Genomic DNA, 27,662 nt, shown 5'->3' with positions numbered 1-27,662 from the left:
CCTAAGATGCACTTTAAGGCCTTTTTTGGGCTGCTAACATATTCTGAGCTTCATGGGTGTAGGATGCATTTTTCGTGGCAAAAATATTTTTGGGAATTTCAGTGGTCTAGGATGCGAGTTAATGCCCCTTTCAGGCTGACAATGTTTTTGGGACATTCAGAGCTCTCTGACACAGATTTTGGCCCACCAACATTTTCTGGACTTTAGGGGGTCTAGGATGCCTGTAAACCCCTTTTTTGGTCCTTCAAAGTTTTAAACATTTTTGCAGACCTAAAGTGCATTTTAAGGCATTTTTGGGCTGCTAACATTTTCAGAACTTTCAGGGGTGTAGTATGCATTTTTTGTGCCAAAAATATTTTTGGGAATTTCAGTGGTCTAGGATGCGTGTTAATGCCCGTTTCACTCTGCAAATGTTTTTGGGACATTCAGGGCTCTCTGACACAATTTTTGGGCCACCAACATTTTCTGGACTTTAGGGGGTCTAGGATGCCTGTAAACCCCTTTTTTGGGCCTCCAAAGTTTTCAACATTTTTGCAGGCTTAAAATGCATTTTAAAGCCTTTTTTGGGCTGCTAACATATTCTGAGCCTTAGGGGTGTAGGATGCATTTTTCGTGCCAAAATATTTTTGGGAATTTCAGTGGTCTAGGATGCGAGTTAATGCCCCTTTCAGGCTGACAATGTTTTTGGGACATTCAGAGCTCTCTGACACAGATTTTGGCCCACCAACATTTTCTGGACTTTAGGGGGTCTAGGATGCCTGTAAACCCCTTTTTTCGACCTCCAAAGTTTTCAACATTTGTGCAGGCCTAAGAAGCATTTTAAGTCCTTTTTTTGAGCTGCCAACATTTTCTGATCTTTCAGGGTTGTAGGATGAATTTTTTGTGCCAAAAATATTTTGGGGAATTTCAGTGGTCTAGGATGCGACTTAATGCCCCTTTCAGGCTGCAAATCTGTTTGGGACATTCAGAGCTCTCTGACACTGTTTTTGGGCCACCAACATTTTCTGGACTTTAGGGGGTCTAGGATGCCTGTAAACCCCTTTTTTCCACCTCCAAAGTTTTCTATATTTTTGCAGGCCTAAGATGCACTTTAAGGCATTTTTGGGCTGCTAACATTTTCAGAACTTTCAGGGGTGTAGTATGCATTTTTTGTGCCAAAAATATTTTTGGGAATTTCAGTGGTCTAGGATGTGGGTTAATGCCCGTTTCACTCTGCAAATGTTTTTGGGGCATTCAGAGCTCTCTGACACAGATTTTGGCCCACCAACATTTTCTGGACTTTAGGGGGTCTAGGATGCCTGTAAACCCCTTCTTTGGGCCTCCAAAGTTTTCAACATTTTTGCAGGCATAAAATGCATTTTAAGGTCTTTTTTGGGCTGCTAACATATTCTGAGCTTCAGGGGTATAGGTTGCATTTTTCGTGCCAAAAATATTTTTTGGAGTTTCAGTGGTCTAGGATGCGGGTTAATGCCCCCTTCAGGCTGCAAATGTTTTGGGACATTCAGAGCTCTCTGACACAGATTTTGGCCCACCAACATTTTCTGGACTTTAGGGGTCTAGGATGCCTGTAAACCCCTTTTTTGGTCCTTCAAAGTTTTCAACATTTTTGCAGGCCTAAAATGCTAACATTTTCAGAACTTTCAGGGGTGTAGTATGCATTTTTTGTGCCAAAAATATTTTTGGGAATGTCAGAGGTTTAGGATGCGGGTTAATGCCCGTTTCACTCTGCAAATGTTATTGGGACATTCAGGGCTCTCTGACACCATTTTTGGGCCACCAACATTTTCTGGACTTTAGGGGGTCTAGGATGCCTGTAAACCTCCTTTTTGGTCCTTCAAAGTTTTCAACATTTTTGCAGGCCTAAAATGCATTTTAAGGCCTTTTTTGGGCTGCTAAAATATTCTGAGCTTTCAGGGGGATGCATTTTTCGTGGCAAAAATATTTTTGGGAATTTCAGTGGTCTAGGATGCGAGTTAATGCCCCTTTCAGGCTGACAATGTTTTTGGGACATTCAGAGCTCTCTGACACAGATTTTGGCCCACCAACATTTTCTGGACTTTAGGGGGTCTAGGATGCCTGTAAACCCCTTTTTTGGTCCTTCAAAGTTTTCAACATTTTTGCAGGCCTAAAATGCATTTTAAGGCATTTTTGGGCTGCTAACATTTTCAGAACTTTCAGGGGTGTAGTATGCATTTTTTGTGCCAAAAATATTTTTGTGAATTTCAGTGGTCTAGGATGCGGGTTAATGCCCCTTTGAGGCTGCAAATGTTTTTGGGACATTCAGGGCTCTCTTTCACCATTTTTGGGCCACCAACGTTTTCTGGACTTTAGGGGGTCTAGGATGCCTGTAAACCCCTTTTTTGGTCCTTCAAAGTTTTCAACATTTTTGCAGGCCTAAAATGCATTTTAAGGCCTTAATTGGGCTGCTAACATATTCTGAGCTTCAGGGGTATAGGTTGCATTTTTCATGCCAAAAATATTTTGGGGAATTTCAGTGGTCTAGGATGCGGGTTAATGCCCCTTTCAGGCTGCAAATGTTTTTGGGATATTCAGGACTCTCTGACACCATTTTCGGGCCACCAACATTTTCTGGACTTTAGGGGGTCTAGGATGCCTGTAAACCCCTTTTTTGGGCCTCCAAAGTTTTCAACATTTTTGCAGGCATAAAATGCATTTTAAGGTCTTTTTTGGGCTGCTAACATATTCTGAGCTTCAGGGGTATAGGTTGCATTTTTCGTGCCAAAAATATTTTTTGGAGTTTGAGTGGTCTAGGGTGCGGGTTAATGCCCCTTTCAGGCAGCAAATGTTTTGGGACATTCAGAGCTCTCTGACACAGATTTTGGCCCACCAACATTTTCTGGACTTTAGGGGTCTAGGATGCCTGTAAACCCCTTTTTTGGTCCTTCAAAGTTTTCAACATGTTTGCAGGCCTAAAATGCATTTTAAGGCATTTTTGGGCTGCTAACATTTTCAGAACTTTCAGGGGTGTAGTATGCATTTTTTGTGCCAAAAATATTTTTGGGAATTTCAGTGGTCTAGGATGCGGGTTAATGCCCGTTTCACTCTGCAAATGTTTTTGGAGCATTCAGGGCTCTCTGACAGCATTTTTGGGCCACCAACATTTTCTGGACTTTAGGGGGTCTAGGATGCCTGTAAACCCCTTTTTTGGTTCTTCAAAGTTTTCAACATTTTTGCAGGCCTAAAATGCATTTTAAGGCCTTTTTTGGGCTGCTAACATATTCTGAGCCTTAGCGGTGTAGGATGCATTTTTCGTGCAAAAAATATTTTTGGGAATTTCAGTGGTCTAGGATGCAACTTAATGCCCCTTTCAGGCTGCAAATCTGTTTGGGACATGCAGAGCTCTCTGACACTGTTTTTGGCCCACCAACATTTTCTGGAGTTTAGGGGGTCTAGGATGCCTGTAAACCCCTTTTTTGGGCCTCCAAAGTTTTCAACAGTTTTGCAGGCCTAAAATGCATTTTAAGGCCTTTTTTGGGCTGCTAACATATTCTGAGCTTTCAGGGGTGTAGGATGCATTTTTCATGCCAAAAATATTTTGGAGAATTTCAGTGGTCTAGGATGCGGCTTAATGCCCCTTTCAGGCTGCAAATGTTTTTGGGACATTCAGAGCTCTCTGACACCGATTTTGGCCCACCAACATTTTCTGGACTTTAGTGGGTCTAGGATGCCTGTAAACCCCTTTTTTCGGCCTCCAAAGGTTTCAACATTTTTGCAGGCCTAAAATGCATTTTAAGGCCTTTTTTGGGCTGCTAACATATTCTGAGCCTTAGGGGTGTAGGATGCATTTTTCGTGCAAAAAATATTTTTGGGAATTTCAGTGGTCTAGGATGCGGGTTAATACCCCTTTCAGGCTGCAAATGTTTTTGGGAATTCAGGGCTCTCTGACACCATTTTTGAGCCACAATCATTTTCTGGACTTTAGGGGGTCTAGGATGCCTGTACCCTCTTTTTTGGGCCTCCAAAGTTTTCAACATGTTTGCAGACCTAAAATGCATTTTAAGGCCTTTTTTGGGCTGCTAACATATTCTGAGCTTCAGGGGTATAGGTTGCATTTTTCATGCCAAAAATATTTTGGGGAATTTCAGTGGTCTAGGATGCAACTTAATGCCCCTTTCAGGCTGCAAATCTGTTTGGGACATTCAGAGCTCTCTGACACTGTTTTTGGGCCACAAACATTTTCTGGACTTTAGGGGGTCTAGGATGCCTGTAAACCCCTTTTTTGGGCCTCCAAAATTTTCAACATTTTTGCAGGCGTAAAATGCATTTTAAGGCCTTTTTTGGGCTGCTAACATATTCTGAGCTTTAGCGGTGTAGGATGCATTTTTCGTGCAAAAAATATTTTTGGGAATTTCAGTGGTCTAGGATGCAACTTAATGCCCCTTTCAGGCTGCAAATCTGTTTGGGACATGCAGAGCTCTCTGACACTGTTTTTGGCCCACCAACATTTTCTGGAGTTTAGGGGGTCTACGATGCCTGTAAACCCCTTTTTTTGGCCTCCAAAGTTTTCAACATTTTTGCACACCTAAGAAGCATTTGAAGTCCTTTTTTTGAGCTGCCAACATTTTCTGATCTTTCAGGGTTGTAGGATGCATTTTTTGTGCCAAAAATATTTTGGGGAATTTCAGTGGTCTAGGATGCGACTTAATGCCCCTTTCAGGCTGCAAATGTTTTTGGGACATTCAGAGCTCCCTGCCACCGATTTTGGCCCACCAACATTTTCTGGACTTTAGGGGGTCGAGGATGCCTGTAAACCCCTTTTTTGGGCCTCCAAAGTTTTCAACATTTTTGCAGGCCTAAAATGCATTTTAAGGCCTTTTTTGGGCTGCTAACATATTCTGAGCCTTAGGGGTGTAGGATGCATTTTTCGTGCAAAAAATATTTTTGGGAATTTCAGTGGTCTAGGATGCGGGTTAATACCCCTTTCAGGCTGCAAATGTTTTTGGGAATTCAGGGCTCTCTGACACCATTTTTGAGCCACAATCATTTTCTGGACTTTAGGGGGTCTAGGATGCCTGTACCCTCTTTTTTGGGCCTCCAAAGTTTTCAACATGTTTGCAGACCTAAAATGCATTTTAAGGCCTTTTTTGGGCTGCTAACATATTCTGAGCTTCAGGGGTATAGGTTGCATTTTTCATGCCAAAAATATTTTGGAGAATTTCAGTGGTCTAGGATGCGGCTTAATGCACCTTTCAGGCTGCAAATCTGTTTGGGACATTCAGAGCTCTCTGACACTGTTTTTGGGCCACCAACATTTTCTGGACTTTAGGGGGTCTAGGATGTCTGTAAACCCCTTTTTTGGGCCTCCAAAGTTTTCAACATTTTTGCAAGCCTAAAATGCATTTTAAGGCCTTTTTTGGGCTGCTAACATATTCTGAGCCTTAGGGGTGTAGGATGCATTTTTCGTGCAAAAAATATTTTTGGGAATTTCAGTGGTCTAGGATGCGGGTTAATGCCCGTTTCACTCTGCAAATGTTTTTGGGAATTCAGGGCTCTCTGACACCATTTCTGAGCCACCAACATTTTCTGGACTTTAGGGGGTCTAGGATGCCTGTAAACCCCTTTTTTGGTCCTTCAAAGTTTTCAACATTTTTGCAGGCCTAAAATGCATTTTAAGGCATTTTTGGGCTGCTAACATTTTCAGAACTTTCAGGGGTGTAATATGCATTTTTTGTGCCAAAAATATTTTTGGGAATTTCAGTGGTCTAGGATGCGAGTTAATGCCCCTTTCAGGCTGACAATGTTTTTGGGACATTCAGAGCTCTCTGACACAGATTTTGGCCCACCAACATTTTCTGGACTTTAGGGGGTCTAGGATGCCTGTAAACCCCTTTTTTCGACCTCCAAAGTTTTCAACATTTGTGCAGGCCTAAGAAGCATTTTAAGTCCTTTTTTTGAGCTGCCAACATTTTCTGATCTTTCAGGGTTGTAGGATGAATTTTTTGTGCCAAAAATATTTTGGGGAATTTCAGTGGTCTAGGATGCGACTTAATGCCCCTTTCAGGCTGCAAATCTGTTTGGGACATTCAGAGCTCTCTGACACTGTTTTTGGGCCACCAACATTTTCTGGACTTTAGGGGGTCTAGGATGCCTGTAAACCCCTTTTTTCCACCTCCAAAGTTTTCTATATTTTTGCAGGCCTAAGATGCACTTTAAGGCATTTTGGGGCTGCTAACATTTTCAGAACTTTCAGGGGTGTAGTATGCATTTTTTGTGCCAAAAATATTTTTGGGAATGTCAGAGGTTTAGGATGCGGGTTAATTTCAGTGGTCTAGGATGTGGGTTAATGCCCGTTTCACTCTGCAAATGTTTTTGGGGCATTCAGAGCTCTCTGACACAGATTTTGGCCCACCAACATTTTCTGGACTTTAGGGGGTCTAGGATGCCTGTAAACCCCTTTTTTGGTCCTTCAAAGTTTTCAACATTTTTGCAGGCCTAAAATGCATTTTAAGGCATTTTTGGGCTGCTAACATTTTCAGAACTTTCAGGGGTGTGGTATGCATTTTTTGTGCCAAAAATATTTTTGGGAATTTCAGTGGTCTCGGATGCGTGTTAATGCCCGTTTCACTCTGAAAATGTTTTTGGGACATTCAGGGCTCTCTGACACCATTTTTGGGCCACCAACATTTTCTGGACTTTAGGGGGTCTAGGATGCCTGTAAACCCCTTTTTGGCCCTTCAAAGTTTTCAACATTTTTGCAGGCCTAAAATGCATTTTAAGGCCTTTTTTGGGCTGCTAACATATTCTGAGCTTCATGGGTGTAGGATGCATTTTTCGTGCCAAAAATATTTTGGGAATTTCAGTGGTCTAGGATGCGGGTTAATGCCTCTTTGAGGCTGCAAATGTTTTTGGGACATTCAGGGCTCTCTGACACCATTTCTGGGCCACAACCATTTTCTGGACTTTAGGGGGTCTAGGATGCCTCTAAACCCCTTTTTTCCACCTCCAAAGTTTTCTACATTTTTGCAGGCCTAAGATGCACTTTAAGGCCTTTTTTGGGCTGCTAACATATTCTGAGCTTCATGGGTGTAGGATGCATTTTTCGTGGCAAAAATATTTTTGGGAATTTCAGTGGTCTAGGATGCGAGTTAATGCCCCTTTCAGGCTGACAATGTTTTTGGGACATTCAGAGCTCTCTGACACAGATTTTGGCCCACCAACATTTTCTGGACTTTAGGGGGTCTAGGATGCCTGTAAACCCCTTTTTTGGTCCTTCAAAGTTTTAAACATTTTTGCAGACCTAAAGTGCATTTTAAGGCATTTTTGGGCTGCTAACATTTTCAGAACTTTCAGGGGTGTAGTATGCATTTTTTGTGCCAAAAATATTTTTGGGAATTTCAGTGGTCTAGGATGCGTGTTAATGCCCGTTTCACTCTGCAAATGTTTTTGGGACATTCAGGGCTCTCTGACACAATTTTTGGGCCACCAACATTTTCTGGACTTTAGGGGGTCTAGGATGCCTGTAAACCCCTTTTTTGGGCCTCCAAAGTTTTCAACATTTTTGCAGGCTTAAAATGCATTTTAAAGCCTTTTTTGGGCTGCTAACATATTCTGAGCCTTAGGGGTGTAGGATGCATTTTTCGTGCCAAAATATTTTTGGGAATTTCAGTGGTCTAGGATGCGAGTTAATGCCCCTTTCAGGCTGACAATGTTTTTGGCACATTCAGAGCTCTCTGACACAGATTTTGGCCCACCAACATTTTCTGGACTTTAGGGGGTCTAGGATGCCTGTAAACCCCTTTTTTCGACCTCCAAAGTTTTCAACATTTGTGCAGGCCTAAGAAGCATTTTAAGTCCTTTTTTTGAGCTGCCAACATTTTCTGATCTTTCAGGGTTGTAGGATGAATTTTTTGTGCCAAAAATATTTTGGGGAATTTCAGTGGTCTAGGATGCGACTTAATGCCCCTTTCAGGCTGCAAATCTGTTTGGGACATTCAGAGCTCTCTGACACTGTTTTTGGGCCACCAACATTTTCTGGACTTTAGGGGGTCTAGGATGCCTGTAAACCCCTTTTTTCCACCTCCAAAGTTTTCTATATTTTTGCAGGCCTAAGATGCACTTTAAGGCATTTTTGGGCTGCTAACATTTTCAGAACTTTCAGGGGTGTAGTATGCATTTTTTGTGCCAAAAATATTTTTGGGAATTTCAGTGGTCTAGGATGTGGGTTAATGCCCGTTTCACTCTGCAAATGTTTTTGGGGCATTCAGAGCTCTCTGACACAGATTTTGGCCCACCAACATTTTCTGGACTTTAGGGGGTCTAGGATGCCTGTAAACCCCTTCTTTGGGCCTCCAAAGTTTTCAACATTTTTGCAGGCATAAAATGCATTTTAAGGTCTTTTTTGGGCTGCTAACATATTCTGAGCTTCAGGGGTATAGGTTGCATTTTTCGTGCCAAAAATATTTTTTGGAGTTTCAGTGGTCTAGGATGCGGGTTAATGCCCCCTTCAGGCTGCAAATGTTTTGGGACATTCAGAGCTCTCTGACACAGATTTTGGCCCACCAACATTTTCTGGACTTTAGGGGTCTAGGATGCCTGTAAACCCCTTTTTTGGTCCTTCAAAGTTTTCAACATTTTTGCAGGCCTAAAATGCATTTTAAGGCCTTTTTTGGGCTGCTAACATTTTCAGAACTTTCAGGGGTGTAGTATGCATTTTTTGTGCCAAAAATATTTTTGGGAATGTCAGAGGTTTAGGATGCGGGTTAATGCCCGTTTCACTCTGCAAATGTTATTGGGACATTCAGGGCTCTCTGACACCATTTTTGGGCCACCAACATTTTCTGGACTTTAGGGGGTCTAGGATGCCTGTAAACCTCCTTTTTGGTCCTTCAAAGTTTTCAACATTTTTGCAGGCCTAAAATGCATTTTAAGGCCTTTTTTGGGCTGCTAAAATATTCTGAGCTTTCAGGGGGATGCATTTTTCGTGGCAAAAATATTTTTGGGAATTTCAGTGGTCTAGGATGCGAGTTAATGCCCCTTTCAGGCTGACAATGTTTTTGGGACATTCAGAGCTCTCTGACACAGATTTTGGCCCACCAACATTTTCTGGACTTTAGGGGGTCTAGGATGCCTGTAAACCCCTTTTTTGGTCCTTCAAAGTTTTCAACATTTTTGCAGGCCTAAAATGCATTTTAAGGCATTTTTGGGCTGCTAACATTTTCAGAACTTTCAGGGGTGTAGTATGCATTTTTTGTGCCAAAAATATTTTTGTGAATTTCAGTGGTCTAGGATGCGGGTTAATGCCCCTTTGAGGCTGCAAATGTTTTTGGGACATTCAGGGCTCTCTTTCACCATTTTTGGGCCACCAACGTTTTCTGGACTTTAGGGGGTCTAGGATGCCTGTAAACCCCTTTTTTGGTCCTTCAAAGTTTTCAACATTTTTGCAGGCCTAAAATGCATTTTAAGGCCTTAATTGGGCTGCTAACATATTCTGAGCTTCAGGGGTATAGGTTGCATTTTTCATGCCAAAAATATTTTGGGGAATTTCAGTGGTCTAGGATGCGGGTTAATGCCCCTTTCAGGCTGCAAATGTTTTTGGGACATTCAGGACTCTCTGACACCATTTTCGGGCCACCAACATTTTCTGGACTTTAGGGGGTCTAGGATGCCTGTAAACCCCTTTTTTGGGCCTCCAAAGTTTTCAACATTTTTGCAGGCATAAAATGCATTTTAAGGTCTTTTTTGGGCTGCTAACATATTCTGAGCTTCAGGGGTATAGGTTGCATTTTTCGTGCCAAAAATATTTTTTGGAGTTTGAGTGGTCTAGGGTGCGGGTTAATGCCCCTTTCAGGCAGCAAATGTTTTGGGACATTCAGAGCTCTCTGACACAGATTTTGGCCCACCAACATTTTCTGGACTTTAGGGGTCTAGGATGCCTGTAAACCCCTTTTTTGGTCCTTCAAAGTTTTCAACATGTTTGCAGGCCTAAAATGCATTTTAAGGCATTTTTGGGCTGCTAACATTTTCAGAACTTTCAGGGGTGTAGTATGCATTTTTTGTGCCAAAAATATTTTTGGGAATTTCAGTGGTCTAGGATGCGGGTTAATGCCCGTTTCACTCTGCAAATGTTTTTGGAGCATTCAGGGCTCTCTGACAGCATTTTTGGGCCACCAACATTTTCTGGACTTTAGGGGGTCTAGGATGCCTGTAAACCCCTTTTTTGGTTCTTCAAAGTTTTCAACATTTTTGCAGGCCTAAAATGCATTTTAAGGCCTTTTTTGGGCTGCTAACATATTCTGAGCCTTAGCGGTGTAGGATGCATTTTTCGTGCAAAAAATATTTTTGGGAATTTCAGTGGTCTAGGATGCAACTTAATGCCCCTTTCAGGCTGCAAATCTGTTTGGGACATGCAGAGCTCTCTGACACTGTTTTTGGCCCACCAACATTTTCTGGAGTTTAGGGGGTCTAGGATGCCTGTAAACCCCTTTTTTGGGCCTCCAAAGTTTTCAACAGTTTTGCAGGCCTAAAATGCATTTTAAGGCCTTTTTTGGGCTGCTAACATATTCTGAGCTTTCAGGGGTGTAGGATGCATTTTTCATGCCAAAAATATTTTGGAGAATTTCAGTGGTCTAGGATGCGGCTTAATGCCCCTTTCAGGCTGCAAATGTTTTTGGGACATTCAGAGCTCTCTGACACCGATTTTGGCCCACCAACATTTTCTGGACTTTAGTGGGTCTAGGATGCCTGTAAACCCCTTTTTTCGGCCTCCAAAGGTTTCAACATTTTTGCAGGCCTAAAATGCATTTTAAGGCCTTTTTTGGGCTGCTAACATATTCTGAGCCTTAGGGGTGTAGGATGCATTTTTCGTGCAAAAAATATTTTTGGGAATTTCAGTGGTCTAGGATGCGGGTTAATACCCCTTTCAGGCTGCAAATGTTTTTGGGAATTCAGGGCTCTCTGACACCATTTTTGAGCCACAATCATTTTCTGGACTTTAGGGGGTCTAGGATGCCTGTACCCTCTTTTTTGGGCCTCCAAAGTTTTCAACATGTTTGCAGACCTAAAATGCATTTTAAGGCCTTTTTTGGGCTGCTAACATATTCTGAGCTTCAGGGGTATAGGTTGCATTTTTCATGCCAAAAATATTTTGGAGAATTTCAGTGGTCTAGGATGCGGCTTAATGCACCTTTCAGGCTGCAAATCTGTTTGGGACATTCAGAGCTCTCTGACACTGTTTTTGGGCCACCAACATTTTCTGGACTTTAGGGGGTCTAGGATGTCTGTAAACCCCTTTTTTGGGCCTCCAAAGTTTTAAACATTTTTGCAAGCCTAAAATGCATTTTAAGGCCTTTTTTGGGCTGCTAACATATTCTGAGCCTTAGGGGTGTAGGATGCATTTTTCGTGCAAAAAAATTTTTTGGGAATTTCAGTGGTCTAGGATGCGGGTTAATGCCCCTTTCACTCTGCAAATGTTTTTGGGAATTCAGGGCTCTCTGACACCATTTCTGAGCCACCAACATTTTCTGGACTTTAGTGGGTCTAGGATGCCTGTAAACCCCTTTTTTCGGCCCACAAAGGTTTCAACATTTTTGCAGGCCTAAAATGCATTTTAAGGCCTTTTTTGGGCTGCTAACATATTCTGAGCCTTAGCGGTGTAGGATGCATTTTTCGTGCAAAAAATATTTTTGGGAATTTCAGTGGTCTAGGGTGCGGGTTAATACCCCTTTCAGGCTGCAAATGTTTTTGGGTATTCAGGGCTCTCTGACACCATTTTTGAGCCACAATCATTTTCTGGACTTTAGGGGGCCTAGGATGCCTGTAAACCCCTTTTTTGGGCCTCCAAAGTTTTCAACAGTTTTGCAGGCCTAAAATGCATTTTAAGGCCTTTTTTGGGCTGCTAACATATTCTGAGCTTTCAGGGGTGTAGGATGCATTTTTCATGCCAAAAATATTTTGGAGAATTTCAGTGGTCTAGGATGCGGCTTAATGCCCCTTTCAGGCTGCAAATGTTTTTGGGACATTCAGAGCTCTCTGACACCGATTTTGGCCCACCAACATTTTCTGGACTTTAGTGGGTCTAGGATGCCTGTAAACCCCTTTTTTCGGCCTCCAAAGGTTTCAACATTTTTGCAGGCCTAAAATGCATTTTAAGGCCTTTTTTGGGCTGCTAACATATTCTGAGCCTTAGGGGTGTAGGATGCATTTTTCGTGCAAAAAATATTTTTGGGAATTTTAGTGGTCTAGGATGCGGGTTAATACCCCTTTCAGGCTGCAAATGTTTTTGGGAATTCAGGGCTCTCTGACACCATTTTTGAGTCACAATCATTTTCTGGACTTTAGGGGGTCTAGGATGCCTGTACCCTCTTTTTTGGGCCTCCAAAGTTTTCAACATGTTTGCAGACCTAAAATGCATTTTAAGGCCTTTTTTGGGCTGCTAACATATTCTGAGCTTCAGGGGTATAGGTTGCATTTTTCATGCCAAAAATATTTTGGAGAATTTCAGTGGTCTAGGATGCGGCTTAATGCACCTTTCAGGCTGCAAATCTGTTTGGGACATTCAGAGCTCTCTGACACTGTTTTTGGGCCACCAACATTTTCTGGACTTTAGGGGGTCTAGGATGTCTGTAAACCCCTTTTTTGGGCCTCCAAAGTTTTCAACATTTTTGCAAGCCTAAAATGCATTTTAAGGCCTTTTTTGGGCTGCTAACATATTCTGAGCCTTAGGGGTGTAGGATGCATTTTTCGTGCAAAAAATATTTTTGGGAATTTCAGTGGTCTAGGATGCGGGTTAATGCCCGTTTCACTCTGCAAATGTTTTTGGGAATTCAGGGCTCTCTGACACCATTTCTGAGCCACCAACATTTTCTGGACTTTAGTGGGTCTAGGATGCCTGTAAACCCCTTTTTTCGGCCCACAAAGGTTTCAACATTTTTGCAGGCCTAAAATGCATTTTAAGGCCTTTTTTGGGCTGCTAACATATTCTGAGCCTTAGCGGTGTAGGATGCATTTTTCGTGCAAAAAATGTTTTGGGGAATTTTAGTGGTCTAGGGTGCGGGTTAATACCCCTTTCAGGCTGCAAATGTTTTTGGGAATTCAGGGCTCTCTGACACCATTTTTGAGCCACAATCATTTTCTGGACTTTAGGGGGTCTAGGATGCCTGTACCCTCTTTTTTGGGCCTCCAAAGTTTTCAACATTTTTGCACACCTAAGAAGCATTTGAAGTCCTTTTTTTGAGCTGCCAACATTTTCTGATCTTTCAGGGTTGTAGGATGCATTTTTTGTGCCAAAAATATTTTGGGGAATTTCAGTGGTCTAGGATGCAACTTAATGCCCCTTTCAGGCTGCAAATCTGTTTGGGACATTCAGAGCTCTCTGACACTGTTTTTGGGCCACAAACATTTTCTGGACTTTAGGGGGTCTAGGATGCCTGTAAACCCCTTTTTTGGGCCTCCAAAATTTTCAACATTTTTGCAGGCGTAAAATGCATTTTAAGGCCTTTTTTGGGCTGCTAACATATTCTGAGCTTTAGCGGTGTAGGATGCATTTTTCGTGCAAAAAATATTTTTGGGAATTTCAGTGGTCTAGGATGCAACTTAATGCCCCTTTCAGGCTGCAAATCTGTTTGGGACATGCAGAGCTCTCTGACACTGTTTTTGGCCCACCAACATTTTCTGGAGTTTAGGGGGTCTAGGATGCCTGTAAACCCCTTTTTTTGGCCTCCAAAGTTTTCAACATTTTTGCACACCTAAGAAGCATTTGAAGTCCTTTTTTTGAGCTGCCAACATTTTCTGATCTTTCAGGGTTGTAGGATGCATTTTTTGTGCCAAAAATATTCTGGGGAATTTCAGTGGTCTAGGATGCGACTTAATGCCCCTTTCAGGCTGCAAATCTGTTTGGGACATTCAGAGCTCTCTGACACTGTTTTTGGGCCACAAACATTTTCTGGACTTTAGGGGGTCTAGGATGCCTGTACCCTCTTTTTTGGGCCTCCAAAGTTTTCAACATTTTTGCAGGCCTAAAATGCATTTTAAGGCCTTTTTTGGGCTGCTAACATATTCTGAGCTTCAGGGGTATAGGTTGCATTTTTCATGCCAAAAATATCTTGGGGAATTTCAGTGGTCTAGGATGCGGCTTAATGCCCCTTTCAGGCTGCAAATGTTTTTGGGACATTCAGAGCTCCCTGCCACCGATTTTGGCCCACCAACATTTTCTGGACTTTAGGGGGTCGAGGATGCCTGTAAACCCCTTTTTTGGGCCTCCAAAGTTTTCAACATTTTTGCAGGCCTAAAATGCATTTTAAGGCCTTTTTTGGGCTGCTAACATATTCTGAGGCCTTAGGGGTGTAGGATGCATTTTTCGTGCAAAAAATATTTTTGGGAATTTCAGTGGTCTAGGATGCGGGTTAATACCCCTTTCAGGCTGCAAATGTTTTTGGGAATTCAGGGCTCTCTGACACCATTTTTGAGCCACAATCATTTTCTGGACTTTAGGGGGTCTAGGATGCCTGTACCCTCTTTTTTGGGCCTCCAAAGTTTTCAACATGTTTGCAGACCTAAAATGCATTTTAAGGCCTTTTTTGGGCTGCTAACATATTCTGAGCTTCAGGGGTATAGGTTGCATTTTTCATGCCAAAAATATTTTGGAGAATTTCAGTGGTCTAGGATGCGGCTTAATGCACCTTTCAGGCTGCAAATCTGTTTGGGACATTCAGAGCTCTCTGACACTGTTTTTGGGCCACCAACATTTTCTGGACTTTAGGGGGTCTAGGATGTCTGTAAACCCCTTTTTTGGGCCTCCAAAGTTTTCAACATTTTTGCAAGCCTAAAATGCATTTTAAGGCCTTTTTTGGGCTGCTAACATATTCTAAGCCTTAGGGGTGTAGGATGCATTTTTCGTGCAAAAAATATTTTTGGGAATTTCAGTGGTCTAGGATGCGGGTTAATGCCCGTTTCACTCTGCAAATGTTTTTGGGAATTCAGGGCTCTCTGACACCATTTCTGAGCCACCAACATTTTCTGGACTTTAGGGGGTCTAGGATGCCTGTAAACCCCTTTTTTGGTCCTTCAAAGTGTTCAACATTTTTGCAGGCCTAAAATGCATTTTAAGGCATTTTTGGGCTGCTAACATTTTCAGAACTTTCAGGGGTGTAATATGCATTTTTTGTGCCAAAAATATTTTTGGGAATTTCAGTGGTCTAGGATGCGAGTTAATGCCCCTTTCAGGCTGACAATGTTTTTGGGACATTCAGAGCTCTCTGACACAGATTTTGGCCCACCAACATTTTCTGGACGTTAGGGGGTCTAGGATGCCTGTAAACCCCTTTTTTCGACCTCCAAAGTTTTCAACATTTGTGCAGGCCTAAGAAGCATTTTAAGTCCTTTTTTTGAGCTGCCAACATTTTCTGATCTTTCAGGGTTGTAGGATGAATTTTTTGTGCCAAAAATAATTTGGGGAATTTCAGTGGTCTAGGATGCGACTTAATGCCCCTTTCAGGCTGCAAATCTGTTTGGGACATTCAGAGCTCTCTGACACTGTTTTTGGGCCACCAACATTTTCTGGACTTTAGGGGGTCTAGGATGCCTGTAAACCCCTTTTTTCCACCTCCAAAGTTTTCTATATTTTTGCAGGCCTAAGATGCACTTTAAGGCATTTTGGGGCTGCTAACATTTTCAGAACTTTCAGGGGTGTAGTATGCATTTTTTGTGCCAAAAATATTTTTGGGAATTTCAGTGGTCTAGGATGTGGGTTAATGCCCGTTTCACTCTGCAAATGTTTTTGGGGCATTCAGAGCTCTCTGACACAGATTTTGGCCCACCAACATTTTCTGGACTTTAGGGGGTCTAGGATGCCTGTAAACCCCTTTTTTGGTCCTTCAAAGTTTTCAACATTTTTGCAGGCCTAAAATGCATTTTAAGGCATTTTTGGGCTGCTAACATTTTCAGAACTTTCAGGGGTGTGGTATGCATTTTTTGTGCCAAAAATATTTTTGGGAATTTCAGTGGTCTCGGATGCGTGTTAATGCCCGTTTCACTCTGAAAATGTTTTTGGGACATTCAGGGCTCTCTGACACCATTTTTGGGCCACCAACATTTTCTGGACTTTAGGGGGTCTAGGATGCCTGTAAACCCCTTTTTGGCCCTTCAAAGTTTTCAACATTTTTGCAGGCCTAAAATGCATTTTAAGGCCTTTTTTGGGCTGCTAACATATTCTGAGCTTCATGGGTGTAGGATGCATTTTTCGTGCCAAAAATATTTTGGGAATTTCAGTGGTCTAGGATGCGGGTTAATGCCCCTTTGAGGCTGCAAATGTTTTTGGGACATTCAGGGCTCTCTGACACCATTTCTGGGCCACAACCATTTTCTGGACTTTAGGGGGTCTAGGATGCCTCTAAACCCCTTTTTTCCACCTCCAAAGTTTTCTACATTTTTGCAGGCCTAAGATGCACTTTAAGGCCTTTTTTGGGCTGCTAACATATTCTGAGCTTCATGGGTGTAGGATGCATTTTTCGTGGCAAAAATATTTTTGGGAATTTCAGTGGTCTAGGATGCGAGTTAATGCCCCTTTCAGGCTGACAATGTTTTTGGGACATTCAGAGCTCTCTGACACAGATTTTGGCCCACCAACATTTTCTGGACTTTAGGGGGTCTAGGATGCCTGTAAACCCCTTTTTTGGTCCTTCAAAGTTTTAAACATTTTTGCAGACCTAAAGTGCATTTTAAGGCATTTTTGGGCTGCTAACATTTTCAGAACTTTCAGGGGTGTAGTATGCATTTTTTGTGCCAAAAATATTTTTGGGAATTTCAGTGGTCTAGGATGCGTGTTAATGCCCGTTTCACTCTGCAAATGTTTTTGGGACATTCAGGGCTCTCTGACACAATTTTTGGGCCACCAACATTTTCTGGACTTTAGGGGGTCTAGGATGCCTGTAAACCCCTTTTTTGGGCCTCCAAAGTTTTCAACATTTTTGCAGGCTTAAAATGCATTTTAAAGCCTTTTTTGGGCTGCTAACATATTCTGAGCCTTAGGGGTGTAGGATGCATTTTTCGTGCCAAAATATTTTTGGGAATTTCAGTGGTCTAGGATGCGAGTTAATGCCCCTTTCAGGCTGACAATGTTTTTGGGACATTCAGAGCTCTCTGACACAGATTTTGGCCCACCAACATTTTCTGGACTTTAGGGGGTCTAGGATGCCTGTAAACCCCTTTTTTCGACCTCCAAAGTTTTCAACATTTGTGCAGGCCTAAGAAGCATTTTAAGTCCTTTTTTTGAGCTGCCAACATTTTCTGATCTTTCAGGGTTGTAGGATGAATTTTTTGTGCCAAAAATATTTTGGGGAATTTCAGTGGTCTAGGATGCGACTTAATGCCCCTTTCAGGCTGCAAATCTGTTTGGGACATTCAGAGCTCTCTGACACTGTTTTTGGGCCACCAACATTTTCTGGACTTTAGGGGGTCTAGGATGCCTGTAAACCCCTTTTTTCCACCTCCAAAGTTTTCTATATTTTTGCAGGCCTAAGATGCACTTTAAGGCATTTTTGGGCTGCTAACATTTTCAGAACTTTCAGGGGTGTAGGATGCATTTTTCATGCCAAAAATATTTTGGAGAATTTCAGTGGTCTAGGATGCGGCTTAATGCCCCTTTCAGGCTGCAAATGTTTTTGGGACATTCAGAGCTCTCTGACACCGATTTTGGCCCACCAACATTTTCTGGACTTTAGTGGGTCTAGGATGCCTGTAAACCCCTTTTTTTGGCCTCCAAAGGTTTCAACATTTTTGCAGGCCTAAAATGCATTTTAAGGTCTTTTTTGGGCTGCTAACATATTCTGAGCCTTAGGGGTGTAGGATGCATTTTTCGTGCAAAAAATATTTTTGGGAATTTCAGTGGTCTAGGATGCGGGTTAATACCCCTTTCAGGCTGCAAATGTTTTTGGGAATTCAGGGCTCTCTGACACCATTTTTGAGCCACAATCATTTTCTGGACTTTAGGGGGTCTAGGATGCCTGTACCCTCTTTTTTGGGCCTCCAAAGTTTTCAACATGTTTGCAGACCTAAAATGCATTTTAAGGCCTTTTTTGGGCTGCTAACATATTCTGAGCTTCAGGGGTATAGGTTGCATTTTTCATGCCAAAAATATTTTGGAGAATTTCAGTGGTCTAGGATGCGGCTTAATGCACCTTTCAGGCTGCAAATCTGTTTGGGACATTCAGAGCTCTCTGACACTGTTTTTGGGCCACCAACATTTTCTGGACTTTAGGGGGTCTAGGATGTCTGTAAACCCCTTTTTTGGGCCTCCAAAGTTTTCAACATTTTTGCAAGCCTAAAATGCATTTTAAGGCCTTTTTTGGGCTGCTAACATATTCTGAGCCTTAGGGGTGTAGGATGCATTTTTCGTGCAAAAAAAATTTTTGGGACTTTCAGTGGTCTAGGATGCGGGTTAATGCCCGTTTCACTCTGCAAATGTTTTTGGGAATTCAGGGCTCTCTGACACCATTTCTGAGCCACCAACATTTTCTGGACTTTAGTGGGTCTAGGATGCCTGTAAACCCCTTTTTTCGGCCCACAAAGGTTTCAACATTTTTGCAGGCCTAAAATGCATTTTAAGGCCTTTTTTGGGCTGCTAACATATTCTGAGCCTTAGCGGTGTAGGATGCATTTTTCGTGCAAAAAATATTTTTGGGAATTTCAGTGGTCTAGGGTGCGGGTTAATACCCCTTTCAGGCTGCAAATGTTTTTGGGTATTCAGGGCTCTCTGACACCATTTTTGAGCCACAATCATTTTCTGGACTTTAGGGGGCCTAGGATGCCTGTAAACCCCTTTTTTGGGCCTCCAAAGTTTTCAACAATTTTGCAGGCCTAAAATGCATTTTAAGGCCTTTTTTGGGCTGCTAACATATTCTGAGCTTTCAGGGGTGTAGGATGCATTTTTCATGCCAAAAATATTTTGGAGAATTTCAGTGGTCTAGGATGCGGCTTAATGCCCCTTTCAGGCTGCAAATGTTTTTGGGACATTCAGAGCTCTCTGACACCGATTTTGGCCCACCAACATTTTCTGGACTTTAGTGGGTCTAGGATGCCTGTAAACCCCTTTTTTCGGCCTCCAAAGGTTTCAACATTTTTGCAGGCCTAAAATGCATTTTAAGGCCTTTTTTGGGCTGCTAACATATTCTGAGCCTTAGGGGTGTAGGATGCATTTTTCGTGCAAAAAATATTTTTGGGAATTTCAGTGGTCTAGGATGCGGGTTAATACCCCTTTCAGGCTGCAAATGTTTTTGGGAATTCAGGGCTCTCTGACACCATTTTTGAGTCACAATCATTTTCTGGACTTTAGGGGGTCTAGGATGCCTGTACCCTCTTTTTTGGGCCTCCAAAGTTTTCAACATGTTTGCAGACCTAAAATGCATTTTAAGGCCTTTTTTGGGCTGCTAACATATTCTGAGCTTCAGGGGTATAGGTTGCATTTTTCATGCCAAAAATATTTTGGAGAATTTCAGTGGTCTAGGATGCGGCTTAATGCACCTTTCAGGCTGCAAATCTGTTTGGGACATTCAGAGCTCTCTGACACTGTTTTTGGGCCACCAACATTTTCTGGACTTTAGGGGGTCTAGGATGTCTGTAAACCCCTTTTTTGGGCCTCCAAAGTTTTCAACATTTTTGCAAGCCTAAAATGCATTTTAAGGCCTTTTTTGGGCTGCTAACATATTCTGAGCCTTAGGGGTGTAGGATGCATTTTTCGTGCAAAAAATATTTTTGGGAATTTCAGTGGTCTAGGATGCGGGTTAATGCCCGTTTCACTCTGCAAATGTTTTTGGGAATTCAGGGCTCTCTGACACCATTTCTGAGCCACCAACATTTTCTGGACTTTAGTGGGTCTAGGATGCCTGTAAACCCCTTTTTTCGGCCCACAAAGGTTTCAACATTTTTGCAGGCCTAAAATGCATTTTAAGGCCTTTTTTGGGCTGCTAACATATTCTGAGCCTTAGCGGTGTAGGATGCATTTTTCGTGCAAAAAATGTTTTGGGGAATTTTAGTGGTCTAGGGTGCGGGTTAATACCCCTTTCAGGCTGCAAATGTTTTTGGGAATTCAGGGCTCTCTGACACCATTTTTGAGCCACAATCATTTTCTGGACTTTAGGGGGTCTAGGATGCCTGTACCCTCTTTTTTGGGCCTCCAAAGTTTTCAACATTTTTGCACACCTAAGAAGCATTTGAAGTCCTTTTTTTGAGCTGCCAACATTTTCTGATCTTTCAGGGTTGTAGGATGCATTTTTTGTGCCAAAAATATTTTGGGGAATTTCAGTGGTCTAGGATGCAACTTAATGCCCCTTTCAGGCTGCAAATCTGTTTGGGACATTCAGAGCTCTCTGACACTGTTTTTGGGCCACAAACATTTTCTGGACTTTAGGGGGTCTAGGATGCCTGTAAACCCCTTTTTTGGGCCTCCAAAATTTTCAACATTTTTGCAGGCGTAAAATGCATTTTAAGGCCTTTTTTGGGCTGCTAACATATTCTGAGCTTTAGCGGTGTAGGATGCATTTTTCGTGCAAAAAATATTTTTGGGAATTTCAGTGGTCTAGGATGCAACTTAATGCCCCTTTCAGGCTGCAAATCTGTTTGGGACATGCAGAGCTCTCTGACACTGTTTTTGGCCCACCAACATTTTCTGGAGTTTAGGGGGTCTAGGATGCCTGTAAACCCCTTTTTTTGGCCTCCAAAGTTTTCAACATTTTTGCACACCTAAGAAGCATTTGAAGTCCTTTTTTTGAGCTGCCAACATTTTCTGATCTTTCAGGGTTGTAGGATGCATTTTTTGTGCCAAAAATATTCTGGGGAATTTCAGTGGTCTAGGATGCGACTTAATGCCCCTTTCAGGCTGCAAATCTGTTTGGGACATTCAGAGCTCTCTGACACTGTTTTTGGGCCACAAACATTTTCTGGACTTTAAGGGGTCTAGGATGCCTGTAAACCCCTTTTTTGGGCCTCCAAAGTTTTCAACATTTTTGCAGAACTAACATGCATTTTAAGGCCTTTTTTGGGCTGCTAACATATTCTGAGCTTCAGGGGTATAGGTTGCATTTTTCATGCCAAAAATATTTTGGGGAATTTCAATGGTCTAGGATGCGGCTTAATGCCCCTTTCAGGCTGCAAATGTATTTGGGGCATTCAGAGCTCTCTGACACCGATTTTGGCCCACCAACATTTTCTGGACTTTAGGGGGTCTAGGATGCCTGTAAACCCCTTTTTTGGGCCTCCAAAGTTTTCAAACATTTTTGCATGCCTAAAATGCATTTTGAGGCCTTTTTTGGGCTGCTAACATATTCTGAGCCTTAGGGGTGACGGATGCATTTTTCGTGCAAAAAATATTTTTTGGGAATTTCAGTGGTCTAGGATGCGGGATAATACCCCTTTCAGGCTGCAAATGTTTTTGGGACATTCAGGGCTCTCTGACACCATTTTTGGGCCACCAACATTTTCTGGACTTTAGGGGTTCTAGGATGCCTGTAAACCCCTTTTTTGGGCCTCCAAAGTTTTCAACATTTTTGCAGGCCTAAAATGCATTTTAAGGCCTTTTTTGGGCTGCTAACATATTCTGAGCTTCAGGGGTATAGGTTGCATTTTTCATGCCAAAAATATTTTGGGGAATTTCAGTGGTCTAGGATGCGGCTTAATGCCCCTTTCAGGCTGCAAATATTTTTGGGACATTCAGAGCTCTCTGACACCGATTTTGGCCCACCAACATTTTCTGGACTTTAGTGGGTCTAGGATGCCTGTAAACCCCTTTTTTGGTCCTTCAAAGTTTTCAACATTTTTGCAGGCGTAAAATGCATTTTAAGGCCTTTTTTGGGCTGCTAACATATTCTGAGCCTTAGCGGTGTAGGATGCATTTTTCGTGCAAAAAATATTTTTGGGAATTTCAGTGGTCTAGGATGCAACTTAATGCCCCTTTCAGGCTGCAAATCTGTTTGGGACATGCAGAGCTCTCTGACCCTGTTTTTGGGCCACCAACATTTTCTGGACTTTAGGGGGTCTAGGATGTCTGTAAACCCCTTTTTTGGGCCTCCAAAGTTTTCAACATTTTTGCAGGCCTAAAATGCATTTTAAGGCCTTTTTTGGGCTGCTAACATATTCTGAGCCTTGGGGGTGACGGATGCATTTTTCGTGCAAAAAATATTTTTTGGAATTTCAGTGGTCTAGGATGCGGGTTAATGCCCCTTTCAGGCTGCAAATGTTTTTGGGACATTCAGGGCTCTCTGACACCATTTTTGGGCCAACAACATTTTCTGGACTTTAGGGGGTCTAGGATGCCTGTAAACCCCTTTTTTGGGCCTCCAAAGTTTTCAACATTTTTGCAGGCCTAAAATGCATTTTAAGGCCTTTTTTGGGCTGCTAACATATTCTGAGCCTTAGGGGTGACGGATGCATTTTTCGTGCAAAAAATATTTTTTGGAATTTCAGTGGTCTAGGATGCGGGTTAATGCCCCTTTCAGGCTGCAAATGTTTTTGGGACATTCAGGGCTCTCTGACACCATTTTTGGGCCACCAACATTTTCTGGACTTTAGGGGGTCTAGGATGCCTGTAAACCCCTTTTTTGGGCCTCCAAAGTTTTCAACATTTTTGCAGGCCTAAAATGCATTTTAAGGCCTTTTTTGGGCTGCTAAGATATTCTGAGCTTTCAGGGGTGTAGGATGCATTTTTCATGCCAAAAATATTTTGGAGAATTTCAGTGGTCTAGGATGCGGCTTAATGCCCCTTTCAGGCTGCAAATGTATTTGGGGCATTCAGAGCTCTCTGACACCGATTTTGGCCCACCAACATTTTCTGGACTTTAGGGGGTCTAGGATGCCTGTAAACCCCTTTTTTGGGCCTCCAAAATTTTCAACATTTTTGCAGGCATAAAATGCATTTTATGGCCTTTTTTGGGCTGCTAACATATTCTGAGCCTTAGCGGTGTAGGATGCATTTTTCGTGCAAAAAATATTTTTGGGAATTTCAGTGGTCTAGGATGCGGGTTAATGCCCCTTTCATGCTGCAAATGTTTTTGGGACATTCAGGGCTCTCGGACACCATTTTTGGGCCACCAACATTTTCTGGACTTTACGGGGTGTAGGATGCCTGTAAACCCCTTTTTTCCACCTCCAAAGTTATCAACATTTTTGCAAGCCTAAGATGCACTTTAAGGCATTTTCGGGCTGCTAACATTTTCAGAACTTTCAGGGGTGTAGTATGCATTTTTTGTGCCAAAAATATTTTGGGGAATTTCAGTGGTCTAGGATGCAACTTAATGCCCCTTTCAGGCTGCAAATCTGTTTGGGACATGCAGAGCTCTCTGACACTGTTTTTGGGCCAGCAACATTTTCTGGACTTTAGGGGGTCTAGGATGTCTGTAAACCCCTTTTTTGGGCCTCCAAAGTTTTCAACATTTTTGCAGGCCTAAAATGCATTTTAAGGCCTTTTTTGGGCTGCTAACATATTCTGAGCTTTCAGGGGTGTAGGATGCATTTTTCATGCCAAAAATATTTTGGAGAATTTCAGTCTTCTAGGATGCGGCTTAATGCCCCTTTCAGGCTGCAAATATTTTTGGGACATTCAGAGCTCTCTGACACCGATTTTGGCCCACCAACATTTTCTGGACTTTAGGGGGTCTAGGATGCCTGTAAACCCCTTTTTTCGGCCTCCAAAGGTTTCAACATTTTTGCAGGCCTAAAATGCATTTTAAGGCCTTTTTTGGGCTGCTAACATATTCTGAGCCTTAGGGGTGTAGGATGCATTTTTCGTGCAAAAAATATTTTTGGGAATTTCAGTGGTCTAGGATGCAGGTTAATACCCCTTTCAGGCTGCAAATGTTTTTGGGACATTCAGGGCTCTCTGACACCATTTTTGAGCCACAATCATTTTCTGGACTTAAGGGGGTCTAGGATGCCTGTACCCTCTTTTTTGGGCCTCCAAAGTTTTCAACATTTTTGCAGAACTAACATGCATTTTAAGGCCTTTTTTGGGCTGCTAACATATTCTGAGCTTCAGGGGTATAGGTTGCATTTTTCATGCCAAAAATATTTTGGGGAATTTCAATGGTCTAGGATGCGGCTTAATGCCCCTTTCAGGCTGCAAATGTATTTGGGGCATTCAGAGCTCTCTGACACCGATTTTGGCCCACCAACATTTTCTGGACTTTAGGGGGTCTAGGATGCCTGTAAACCCCTTTTTTGGGCCTCCAAAGTTTTCAAACATTTTTGCATGCCTAAAATGCATTTTGAGGCCTTTTTTGGGCTGCTAACATATTTTGAGCCTTAGTGGTGACGGATGCATTTTTCGTGCAAAAAATATTTTTGGGAATTTCAGTGGTCTAGGATGCGGGTTAATGCCCCTTTCATGCTGCAAATGTTTTTGGGACATTCAGGGCTCTCTGACATCATTTTTGGGCCACCAACATTTTCTGGACTTTAGGGGGTGTAGGATGCCTGTAAACCCCTTTTTTCCACCTCCAAAGTTATCAACATTTTTGCAAGCCTAAGATGCACTTTAAGGCATTTTCGGGCTGCTAACATTTTCAGAACTTTCAGGGGTGTAGTATGCATTTTTTGTGCCAAAAATATTTTGGGGAATTTCAGTGGTCTAGGATGCAACTTAATGCCCCTTTCAGGCTCCAAATCTGTTTGGGACATGCAGAGCTCTCTGACACTGTTTTTGGGCCAGCAACATTTTCTGGACTTTAGGGGGTCTAGGATGTCTGTAAACCCCTTTTTTGGGCCTCCAAAGTTTTCAACATTTTTGAAGGCCTAAAATGCATTTTAAGGCCTTTTTTGGGCTGCTAACATATTCTGAGCCTTAGGGGTGACGGATGCATTTTTCGTGCAAAAAATATTTTTGGGAATTTCAGTGGTCTAGGATGCGGGTTAATGCCCCTTTCAGGCTGCAAATGTTTTTGGGACATTCAGGGCTCTCTGACACCATTTTTGGGCCACCAACATTTTCTGGACTTTAGGGGGTCTAGGATGCCTGTAAACCCCTTTTTTGGGCCTCCAAAGTTTTCAACATTTTTGCAGGCCTAAAATGCATTTTAAGGCCTTTTTTGGGCTGCTAACATATTCTGAGCTTTCAGGGGTATAGGTTGCATTTTTCATGCCAAAACTATTTTGGGGAATTTCAATGGTCTAGGATGCGGGTTAATGCCCCTTTCATGCTGCAAATGTTTTTGGGACATTCAGGGCTCTCTGACATCATTTTTGGGCCACCAACATTTTCTGGACTTTAGGGGGTGTAGGATGCCTGTAAACCCCTTTTTTCCACCTCCAAAGTTATCAACATTTTTGCAAGCCTAAGATGCACTTTAAGGCATTTTCGGGCTGCTAACATTTTCAGAACTTTCAGGGGTGTAGTATGCATTTTTTGTGCCAAAAATATTTTGGGGAATTTCAGTGGTCTAGGATGCAACTTAATGCCCCTTTCAGGCTGCAAATCTGTTTGGGACATGCAGAGCTCTCTGACACTCTTTTTGGGCCAGCAACATTTTCTGGACTTTAGGGGGTCTAGGATGTCTGTAAACCCCTTTTTTGGGCCTCCAAAGTTTTCAACATTTTTGAAGGCCTAAAATGCATTTTAAGGCCTTTTTTGGGCTGCTAACATATTCTGAGCCTTAGGGGTGACGGATGCATTTTTCGTGCAAAAAATATTTTTGGGAATTTCAGTGGTCTAGGATGCGGGTTAATGCCCCTTTCAGGCTGCAAATGTTTTTGGGACATTCAGGGCTCTCTGACACAATTTTTGGGCCACCAACATTTTCTGGACTTTAGGGGGTCTAGGATGCCTGTAAACCCCTTTTTTGGGCCTCCAAAGTTTTCAACATTTTTGCAGGCCTAAAATGCATTTTAAGGCCTTTTTTGGGCTGCTAACATATTCTGAGCTTTCAGGGGTATAGGTTGCATTTTTCATGCCAAAACTATTTTGGGGAATTTCAATGGTCTAGGATGTGGCTAAATGCCCCTTTCAGGCTGCAAATGTATTTGGGGCATTCAGAGCTCTCTGACACCGATTTTGGCCCACCAACATTTTCTGGACTTTAGGGGGTCTAGGATGCCTGTAAACCCCTTTTTTGGGCCTCCAAAGTTTTCAAACATTTTTGCATGCCTAAAATGCATTTTGAGGCCTTTTTTGGGCTGCTAACATATTTTGAGCCTTAGTGGTGACGGATGCATTTTTCGTGCAAAAAACATTTTTGGGAATTTCAGTGGTCTAGGATGCGGGTTAATGCCCCTTTCATGCTGCAAATGTTTTTGGGACATTCAGGGCTCTCTGACATCATTTTTGGGCCACCAACATTTTCTGGAATTTAGGGGGTGTAGGATGCCTGTAAACCCCTTTTTTCCACCTCCAAAGTTATCAACATTTTTGCAAGCCTAAGATGCACTTTAAGGCATTTTCGGGCTGCTAACATTTTCAGAACTTTCAGGGGTGTAGTATGCATTTTTTGTGCCAAAAATATTTTGGGGAATTTCAGTGGTCTAGGATGCAACTTAATGCCCCTTTCAGGCTGCAAATCTGTTTGGGACATGCAGAGCTCTCTGACACTGTTTTTGGTCCAGCAACATTTTCTGGACTTTAGGGGGTCTAGGATGTCTGTAAACCCCTTTTTTGGGCCTCCAATGTTTTCAACATTTTTGCAGGCCTAAAATGCATTTTAAGGCCTTTTTTGGGCTGCTAACATATTCTGAGCCTTAGGGGTGACGGATGCATTTTTCGTGCCAAAAATTTTGGGAATTTCAGTGGTCTAGGATGCGGCTTAATGCCCCTTTCAGGCTGCAAATATTTTTGGGACATTCAGAGCTCTCTGACACCGATTTTGGCCCACCAACATTTTCTGGACTTTAGGGGGTCTAGGATGCCTGTAAACCCCTTTTTTCGGCCTCCAAAGGTTTCAACATTTTTGCAGGCCTAAAATGCATTTTAAGGCCTTTTTTGGGCTGCTAACATATTCTGAGCCTTAGGGGTGTAGGATGCATTTTTCGTGCAAAAAATATTTTTGGGAATTTCAGTGATCTAGGATGCGGGTTAATACCCCTTTCAGGCTGCAAATGTTTTTGGGAATTCAGGGCTCTCTGACACCATTTTTGAGCCACAATCATTTTCTGGACTTTAGGGGGTCTAGGATGCCTGTACCCTCTTTTTTGGGCCTCCAAAGTTTTCAACATTTTTGCAGAACTAACATGCATTTTAAGGCCTTTTTTGGGCTGCTAACATATTCTGAGCTTCAGGGGTATAGGTTGCATTTTTCATGCCAAAAATATTTTGGGGAATTTCAATGGTCTAGGATGCGGCTTAATGCCCCTTTCAGGCTGCAAATGTATTTGGGGCATTCAGAGCTCTCTGACACCGATTTTGGCCCACCAACATTTTCTGGACTTTAGGGGGTCTAGGATGCCTGTAAACCCCTTTTTTGGGCCTCCTAAGTTTTCAAACATTTTTGCATGCCTAAAATGCATTTTGAGGCCTTTTTTGGGCTGCTAACATATTTTGAGCCTTAGTGGTGACGGATGCATTTTTCGTGCAAAAAATATTTTTGGGAATTTCAGTGGTCTAGGATGCGGGTTAATGCCCCTTTCATGCTGCAAATGTTTTTGGGACATTCAGGGCTCTCTGACATCATTTTTGGGCCACCAACATTTTCTGGACTTTAGGGGGTGTAGGATGCCTGTAAACCCCTTTTTTCCAC

This window comes from Ambystoma mexicanum, chromosome 7p (genome assembly GCF_040938575.1).
Source record: "Ambystoma mexicanum isolate Mex_15411 chromosome 7p, UKY_AmexF1_1, whole genome shotgun sequence".
Classification (NCBI taxonomy): Eukaryota; Metazoa; Chordata; class Amphibia; order Caudata; family Ambystomatidae; genus Ambystoma; species Ambystoma mexicanum.
Note: the sequence above shows the minus strand (reverse complement) of the source record.